Below are 9,712 nucleotides of genomic sequence, written 5' to 3'. Positions count from 1 at the left end.
TCCGTTGGAAACGGAAGACCCTAATAAAAAGAAACATTACAATCACTATAAGGTCTTCCGTTGGAAACGGAAGACCTTAAAAACATTACAATCTCTATAAGGTCTTCCGTTGGAAACGGAAGACCTTAATAAACTAAAAATTGTATCCATGAAATCTTCATTTAAATTGATTTATATTGATTTACATACAAGAGAATACTTGCATATCATAAATAAAATTGTTCAAATATAGTAATCCCAAAACTCGTTGAAACTGGAAAAATTGTCACTTTTTGCAACCATAATTAGGTTTCATAACTCAGCAACTTTTATGTAAAAAAAAAAATTATGATATCAGTTGTACATCAGATACCATTTTACGTTTACCGTCTGTTGTTTTGATCCTTTCTTAACGTTTACATCGGTTTAGAATTAACATAAATGTTCCTTTAAAAACTCTTTTAATGTAAGTATCTTTTATCTGTTTTTGTTATGAAATAACCGTCAGGGATTTTAAGAGAACAGTATTTTGAGTTTAGAATCTTTCATTTTTTTCTTTGAAAACCAGATCAAATTTTTCATTGTCTGCAGCAGTAAAGCTTGATTTCCAGTCACCTACAATACCTACAAATACAAATTTTAAATAAAACTGTCGAATAATTTTAAATTATATTAAGGAAATCACATCTAGCAGCTTTCCTGTGGAAGATCGTGTCAATGGGACTTTTTAATCGTTTTTAACCTCTTCAATTAAACATGTATTATAGACATCTTGTAGAAAATTAGGGTCTGTACTGGTTACCAGGAAGGCAGATAGTTTTTTCATGATTTCCATTCCATTCTACATCGAGAGAAATGTTGCAATTTTTATCAAATGTCGAGAAATCTTTTAGTAGTCCTGATGAAATCAATATGTTCAATGTAGGCCTAAAATTTAGACATGGAGCATCTTCCCATCAGTAAACGTCATCTATCTTTTTTAAAGGTAATTTTTTTATCCATAAGTTTGTACGCCATGCATTAATTTTGGAAATTTGTTTAATTATGAACATGTTTTATTTGAGCTGATCTTTAGATGGTCCGGAATGAAATTGGAAAAGAGTATAACTTGTAGGTAATACAAATTATACATATCTCCGTGTGAAACTGTATAGAACAAAGCGATTCATACAAGGTATCACATGCTAATTCGGAAAAATGACACAGAAAATACATGTTTAACTCCTTCCCTTTCTGTTCAAGGTTCTTCCTAAGCTAAAATTCTGTTAATTCCCGCTTGATCACCTTATATTAAATGGCTATAAATGTACAGAGTATAAGTTACCCAAGTAGTCAGTATCTTTCAAAAATCACGTATGTTAATGTAAAACACACTGAAACAGAGCGACTGGTGAGATTTAAAAAATAATTAAAAACTTGAAATTCTTTCTCCTAAAGTTCACAACATAAATTCATAACATAATAGGGACACGGGTGGTACGCTTAATTCATTCGATATAATATGACAGAACCTTTGTTTTCTCCCTAACTTATGTAAATTGACCATGTTGTCCTGTAGCTGCAGGTCTGTAGCTCCCGGTCTGAAAAAAATTCGGATGGACGACCTGGGAGCTACAGTGCCTCCCATAATAAAAATCTGCAATTTACGGCGCACAAAAAATTGCGCTATATTTGGACTGATTAACCTTATTTGCACACACATTCTGTGAAAACAGTTAGCCCCATTCATTTTTTCAGGAAATTCACTACTGATATCATCACTTTACTTGCCTCAGACGTTCTATTAAACATGCTAACCGACCTCGGAAAACGAAGTATATTAATTTACCTCGAGATCGAGAGTCGCCATTTTTACGTGTAAACAAACTGCTCCAATATTTTTAGGAATCAAATATTTGTACAGATTGTGTTTGGAAATAAGGTTAATCAGTCCAAAGCTAGCGCACTTTTTTGTGCGCCGTAAATTGCAAATTTTTATTATGGGAGGCACTGTAGCTCCCACTTCGTCCAACCGAATTTTTTCAGACCGGGAGCTACAGACCTGCAGCTAGTTGTCCTGCGGATATATTTTCGCAACATCCAACATTTTGAAAATTGGATTATGGCGGGAAATACCCCTCCAGTTCTTATCCATATATTGATCATTACATGCAATATTCTTAGCATTACCTGTTTCAGGTCCTCGTAGTACATAACATGGAAGCTCTCTGGGTTTTTCTTCGCTGCTTCTTCCCACTCTCTTTCTCGAACAACCAACTCTCATACACACTGTCTTACAACATGAAAAAGAGATGAAATGAATGCGTACAGGTTTGTGTTTTCCTTTTCAAAATTAAAGATGATATTGATATTCTGTTTCAATTAAGATTCCAAAACTCCGTGTGTGGTATGGCTTTTAAACATGGTTACTGTTAAAGAATCAAGTTATATACATGTAAAATTGAAATAAATAAAACTTTTCCTTTTTCTCTTACATACTTATAGTAACTGTTCGAAAGTCACATTGCTTTTTGCATACCGTTATTTAATTTCATATCCTGCATCAACCTTAATTTGTAAATTTTTTGTTTGAATACATGAAAATCCATTTAGATAAGGTTAATTTTAATGTAGGTGTATCTAAACTTTGTCCTTCAAATGTTCTTTTACACAGAGAATAAACAAAATTGTTTTATAACACTTTAAGAAATCCTTTTTAACAAACACATTTCAAAATATTTAATCAGGATAAGACTTTGAATGTTTAATCAGGATAGTACTGTAATTTATCCATTGTGTTTCCAACAGCGATCTGGAATCCTTTTTCATTTTTTATTTTTAGTTTTAAAAAGGAGACATATAATATTGTTAGAAATATCAACGTCGTTAAAATGGAAATTATTTCACTCACGAGACATCATTTTTTTATATGATAGTTGTGCTTCACAGTCGTTAATTACTGGTATTTGACCCACAAGTGAAATGAATTTCCTATGAAACCACAATAATTAAGGTTTTCCGTTTCCAACGGACGACCTTGTACTGATTCTGATGGTAATACTTCATTATTGTTATTCTTCTTCTAGACGTTTTTTTAGACCTTAATAACTTTTTTGTTGTTTATCATCCGATTTCATTCAAATTTTCAGGGTGTATTGTAAATTAGATGAAGTTTTTAAGGTAACAAAAAAAATGAGAAATCGTAACTTCTGCGTTCGAGTTATTCCCCTTTTAAAAATTTTTTTATGGGCATTCGTTTCAGGACAAAGGCTCCAAAATGGTCCGTTGCAAATGACCCAAAGTTAGAAATCTTTAAATTTGACACTTTGAATGTTGTCCTCTGATTTTTGTATTTTAGATTTTTCCAATTGTACCACTTGAATTATATAATTGAAATCTATGTTTTAAAAATTGCTAATTTTTACTCATGTTTTTGCTTCGTATTTTTTTTAGTTTGAAATATTTTTTAAATGCATATACAACAAAAGTTGTGCATAAATTAAAGGGCTTTCATGGGAGACCAGGAAAAAGGGGCTGGCCCCTTAAATAAGGGGTCTAACCGCCCGGAAAGTCTTTGCTGTATAACTAAAAACGATACATGCTACGATATTGCTTTTGCTGAAAAAGTTGTTTTTCATTATTTCATCAATCTAATTGTAGTATAGTATTGTTTGGATATTGCGTTATATGATAGTTAAAAGCTTCACGTGATGACATGCATACCCGCTTTCATTTTGTTTATAGGGAATAGCCCCCTGTGCTAATAGTGTTTTAAAGTCGCAGTCAATACTTTTCTTGTCTAAATATATCCCCAACTTATCACAGACATGCCTTTATCTGTTTTACGATAGGTATAAATCTTATATACTCTGTAGTCCGGGGTTACATTTATTTAATACACAGAAAATAGGCATGAACAAATTTTCAAGGGTTTAAATTGATTTTCTACAGCCCTGATTGATCAGAAGTGAAGGTAGTGTAAAAATTACCTGTCAATATATGTCATGCCCTGACAAGTGTAAGGAGAAAGGTGGGAATGGTTTTATTCAGATTGATTGACAATCCTTTCTTGACTTGAAGCTGTAACGGAAGACCTCCTCGTCGCTTGCAACGAGCTCGGCTCTAGTTTATATGTCTTATCTATGCTATGTGACTGTACCTCCTTTCAGGAAAGAGTCCAGAAATGCGGACAGGTCTTTACTGACCCCATGGACCTCGGTCACGTGTGGATCCCGATTGTAATGGTGAAAAGTCGATAGAGCAACATCTTTAGGATTTCTAATGATGTGAATTATGTTCCCATCTTTCGCAATGTGATCCTTTGGAAGATTTCGAGGAGGAAGATGTGACGTCATCACTCTGGGAGAGGGCATGAACTTAATGGACTCTAGATCTTCTGCATACTCTACCATCTGGTCAGTATGCATGTGGTCCGAGCCCAGGGTGTTCCGGAGAAGGCGGGGTACGATCTCGTTCAACCAATGGTTCCCTGTGGTAGTCAAGAAAAAAACCCTTGATGCTATTTTTTCTGAGTTTTTTTAATATAAAACTCTTAAATAGCATTTTTGATAAACAGATAGATGTTTAGAAACCTAATTAACATACAGGTAATTATATACACCAAACATATAATTGTATTTTGCTTATTATGTATTTGTCAACTGGAGACGTTAAGCACTGAGAACAACAAACTTTGATCAGTCACGAAATCTGTATGTGTCTCATACATGTATCAAATCCAATCAACGATGCAGAACGCTGGTTGGTCTCTGATTTAAAAAAAAAAGACAAAGACGCGGTAAACTAAGAACTCCTACTACTTTTTTAACAGATAAGTGTATCCCACCAACTTCGGCTAAAACTAGGACTTCACCGAATCTTGAAAAAGCCTTTATAAAAATTGATCAAACTTGCGTAGTTATGAAATTAATAATACTGTTAGATGAATGCATGAACGCATTTATTAACAGTGAATTTTATAATTTTACACATTAAATGACAAAACAATTCAAAGACCTACATTGAGGTCTAGGGTAAAGGTAGAACGATTACACTTGAAATTCATGTTGCACGGTCAATGGCTTACAAGTCATATAAAGACCTCTATATACAGTGCAATGTTGAGTCGAAATAATTCTCTTCTCATATTTCCCTTTTTCATAACTAGAGAGTCTGATACCAGCTTGTTGTGTAGAAGTCGGGGTATGATCTCGTTTAACCAATGGTTCCCTGTGATAATCATGGAAAAATTATTATACAGCTTTATTTCTAAACATTAATTGAACATATGTTTTATGTCACCCCAGTCAAACATATTGCATTGGTAGTGTGCCGTTCGAATTTACATTTTTTTTTCTTTTTTAAACTTTAATTTCAGTGAATTGTATACTTAGTAGCAATAAACTGTATGCATGTTGTGATTATTAACTTTTATCGGTAATGACAGTAAATATAATTCAAAAATTGACCATTTAGGCCTGCAGGTCTCCAACCCCAACTTCCTCTTTCTCTAATGAATTGATGTTTGCAAACATCAAATAATACATGTGAAAGCGGAATTTTGAGACTGAAAACGAGACAAAAGCCTTAAACATGAGATCCTTTGCCAGGTCGATCTAAAGGTTGTTGTACTCAGGTGACCGTTAATGCCTTGTTCAATAAGTCAAATGTCAAGATACTATTTTAAGATTGCTTTATGAAAAGTCGTTAATACAAAATGCTCAGTAGGACGAAAAATACATAATTAAGTCACATGTATGAACAAAAAAACGATATTGTACGAACGACATAAACTAAATCGTATGTACGACATATTCAGACCTTCAAGCGAGATGCAATGTACTATACGCATGAGATATCACGTAGTTATGGTTTTTTCTTAGGGAGGGGGGTCTAATGGCTGGGTTTATGTTAGTATTTTAATGCTACAAAGCATTAGGTTGTTTCTATACTTCTGAGAACAATTTTAAAACAAAGACTTAGTGACAAATTTCCGTAATTACGATTCATTGTCTCGTCATATCTTTTTACCATGTCGTTAGTATGACAAAGTTTTAATTCTTTGTATGATTCATTATCGTAAATTTGACTTGATCGTTTGTGCTATTTTTGTCTCTTAGGTACGACTTAGTCTCATTCTCACGACGTATTATATGCATGGAACATGCATTTTTGCATTATAAAAACTTTTAATCGCGATAAGTGTCGATTTATTTTGTTCGTGCGTCTTGGGTCATACTGTTTGTACGGCTCACCATCTCGTAGTCACAGTGCGTCCTGTCATTCTTACAAGGTATTTCGTATACATCGATAAACATGTATTACATGTATCTCATAATTAATAGATAGTTTGTACTTAGGGTTTAGTATCTTGAACTTGAAAAAATGTGTTTTTTGTAGATATTTGCACATATCTGCTTCCTTTGACATAAAGTGGCTAATGCGAGCGTCAATCAAAAAATACGAAGACAATGTCGCTGTCTGTCACACAGTTTTCATGAAAGTCACAACTAACACGTCAATTTATGCCCAAATATTTGTTTCATTGATATGTGAAATTTTATTACATTTGTTGAGAAAGTAATTTTGTAACCTTATTTTAAAAGCATCATAGTTTGTCACCACGAAGCAATGTTATGTGTAAAATTGGCGTCATGTCGAAGAATATAAAAGTTTATTAAATTAAACCAATCTTTACTTCATACTTAAATGTCTAGTGTCTTTTCTGCTGTATTTTAAAACGACTCTATAAGACTTCGTATCTTTTTTGCTCACAGTTGATGGATAATCAGAAGGCATTTCTTTGATGTTTTAATTTTTTTAACTGTTACTCTTCGTTCACAATAAAGAAACGTAAGATAACGCTATCAACTACTCAACAAAACACTTACTGATAATCTAATTATCTCGGGCTCTTGTGATGTCATAATCACAGTTTACACCACCTAAAAATTGTGCACCATTAAAAATGCGCGAATAACTTTTTACGTATTATTTGTATCAACATACATTATCACGGTTATTTTTAGAGTTAAACTCATACCTTTTATCACTTTCCGTGACGTACGGCGACGTCATTTTTTAAAAACTTTTTTAATAAGGACATCTCGTCTTTAATGAACGATTTCTGTTTTATCAAATAATTTATCCGATCATTATTTGGTACAAAGAAAATTCTGGTTTATTGTTTGCATAACACAATATCTCACCGTGCGCTATGGCCTCATCATACTTTTGCTAATTTTAATTTTGAATTAAATTTAGATATAAAGATATAAATTCAATTTTTTAACTTAAATTGATGGCTAGTATTACTGAATTAGGTCTAATGGGCTTTGTGATGGTATGACTTTAAGTAAAAAAGCTACGGCAAAAGTCTGTGGGTTTTTTTTATTTACCCTCGTAGTAATCAAAAATATGTTATTTCAAAAAATTCCTTTTTAAAAAAACCCATAGACAACTGATTTGTATGTTTTGGGGGTGTTGAGGGGTTTTTTTTTTGGGGGGGGGGGGTTATTATATATATATCTTGTTTGTTTTGTGTTTGTGTCTGTGTTTGTTTGTATTGACACTAAATTACTGTACAGAAACGAACGGGGTGCACTAACGTTTACCCAATCATTTTTGTAAGAACATGATTTCAAATGCAGATAGAAATTGTCGAAACAAATCTTCTTGTTCGTGCAAGATTGTTAATTCTACTAGATAAAAGCACTGAAACATGAAAACAGTTTACCTATCCGTGACAAAAAAATAGTGTGAAGTTAAAAGAACGCCAGGGCATATATTACACAACATGTTTTATACAAATCTCTATTTGCTAGTTGATGTATTTATTTCCTGATCACAAAAGTCGTCTTGAGTTCAATGCACAAACCTAATAAAGTAGGTTGATATGATTGTATTAAAATAAACTCTATCAACCGAAGACTGGGACTGTTGATCTACGTATTATCCAAACAAAACTAGAATGAAGGTAGAGATCTACTGACTTTTACCCCGTCAAATTTTAAATAATTATTACAAAACTTGTATTATAAATATGGAAGGACGGAAATAATTAAAACTCAACGTCGAAGTTCAAACCTATAACCGCACAGAAGTCGAGTATGGAAACAGGAGTTTTCTTGTAGATAAAACTTATATGATTTGGGATAACTGAATAACAAAATGACATCTTTTCTTGTAGGAAAGTTCTCAATGTCACTAATGAGTTTGCGGGCATCTTTCATAAAGGGTGGAAAGCTGGGTAGAATCAAATCATCTATTCTTAAAGTTGCCATTGGAAAATTTTACTAAGAAACTTGGTTTAAGGTCACTACACACTATATCCAAATGCACCCAGTGAATAAAGAATTAGGAGTACGTGTAAGTAAACTAAATGTAGACAAACTCAACTGCAGAGAAATTATATTTATGGAAAAGTAAGCATATTTATCATTATACGGTGATCAGAGTGGGACGTTGGCCCTAGTTATACATCTATGTACAAGGGTTGATTCAAAGTAATGTCACACTATTGACCCTAGTTATATTTGTATATAAGTAAATATCATGACCATGAATTATGATTGGTACTCATTGTCACTTAAGATGGGGGATAAGCCAACTGTCTTGTCCACAAATACCCGAGTTACAAATGACCTAGATAAACGTATTTTTGCATAGTTACATGTATTTATACATAATGCTGCATTTGTGTTTTCAGAAAGTATCAATTGCCAATCAAAATCTGATAGGTACAGTTTCTTTTAATATAAGCCTTAGAATTCAGAAGTTGTTGAAATCTCATGAAAATAAACATGTATTATCTTGAACATGTGTATATGTAAAGTACCAAGTTATACACTTTTATCTTGTTTCCTGAAATAATTATGACTTCAACATTTTTGCACATTTCTAAGATTTAGTCAAAAATGATGAAAATTGGCACAGTTTCTCATAGTTGTTTGAAGAGTAAAATGTGTCCACAGCCGTTGCCCACAACAAAATTAATATATTTTATCTGTTATCACATGAAAAAGTTATAATGTGAGTTTCATAAGGGCGACGGCTGCGGACATAGTTTTCTATTTTAAAAAATCACCGAGGAATTGCTGTCTTCTACTCAGTTTTATGAAAATACGGAAAAATGCAATGATTGTGACGTCACAATTACCCTTGTGAAAGTCTAATCGGGTAACTATTTATAGATTCCTAGTTTATGGGTATTTTTGTGTAGATAAATGTTACATTTAATTTTTTTATGAAATTTTTAAAAATCACTCTAAATCAGGGCAAAATATGACTGAAAATGTACCTAGTTCTTTGAAAATATGTGTTCACAATGTATCTATGTAAATGTAGTTTGTACACTGATCCTGGACATATCTTAATAAAAGTCCAAATTTTCTAAGATGTTTAGCACTGGTTGACGTCCATGCACGGATCTAGAGGGGCGGATGGGTAACTCAAAGATTCAAACAAACATATTAAATTGACCTAGTAAAATTACTAATTAAATATACATGTAGGACTTGAACACCCCCTGGCAAACAACATGAATCATCGAGGTTTTTTTTTTATCGTGCCAACACTTCTCGCATACATTTAACATTGCAAAACGAATCTTTGGGTTCAAACTACCTTACAATTAACGCTCTGAGAATATTTAAATTATGTATCCTTTAAATCAATCAATGCATTCAAATTCGATTCTGCTCTCTCTCTCTCTCTCTCTCTCTCTCTCTCTCTTTCTTTCTCTCTCTCTCTCTCT

At 32.9% G+C, this 9,712-nt stretch overlaps 1 pseudogene; it reads right to left on the bottom strand.

Moving 5' to 3' along the window:
- Nucleotides 1–492: 492 nt before the first annotated feature.
- LOC128166826 (sulfotransferase 1B1-like) lies at nt 493–8,240 on the bottom strand (annotated as a pseudogene).
- Between the last annotated feature and the right edge of the window lie 1,472 nt (nt 8,241–9,712).

The sequence above is a fragment of the Crassostrea angulata genome, chromosome 1 (genome assembly GCF_025612915.1).
Source record: "Crassostrea angulata isolate pt1a10 chromosome 1, ASM2561291v2, whole genome shotgun sequence".
NCBI classification, from domain to species: Eukaryota; Metazoa; Mollusca; class Bivalvia; order Ostreida; family Ostreidae; genus Magallana; species Magallana angulata.
Note: the sequence above shows the minus strand (reverse complement) of the source record. Positions and strands in the feature narration are given on the sequence as shown.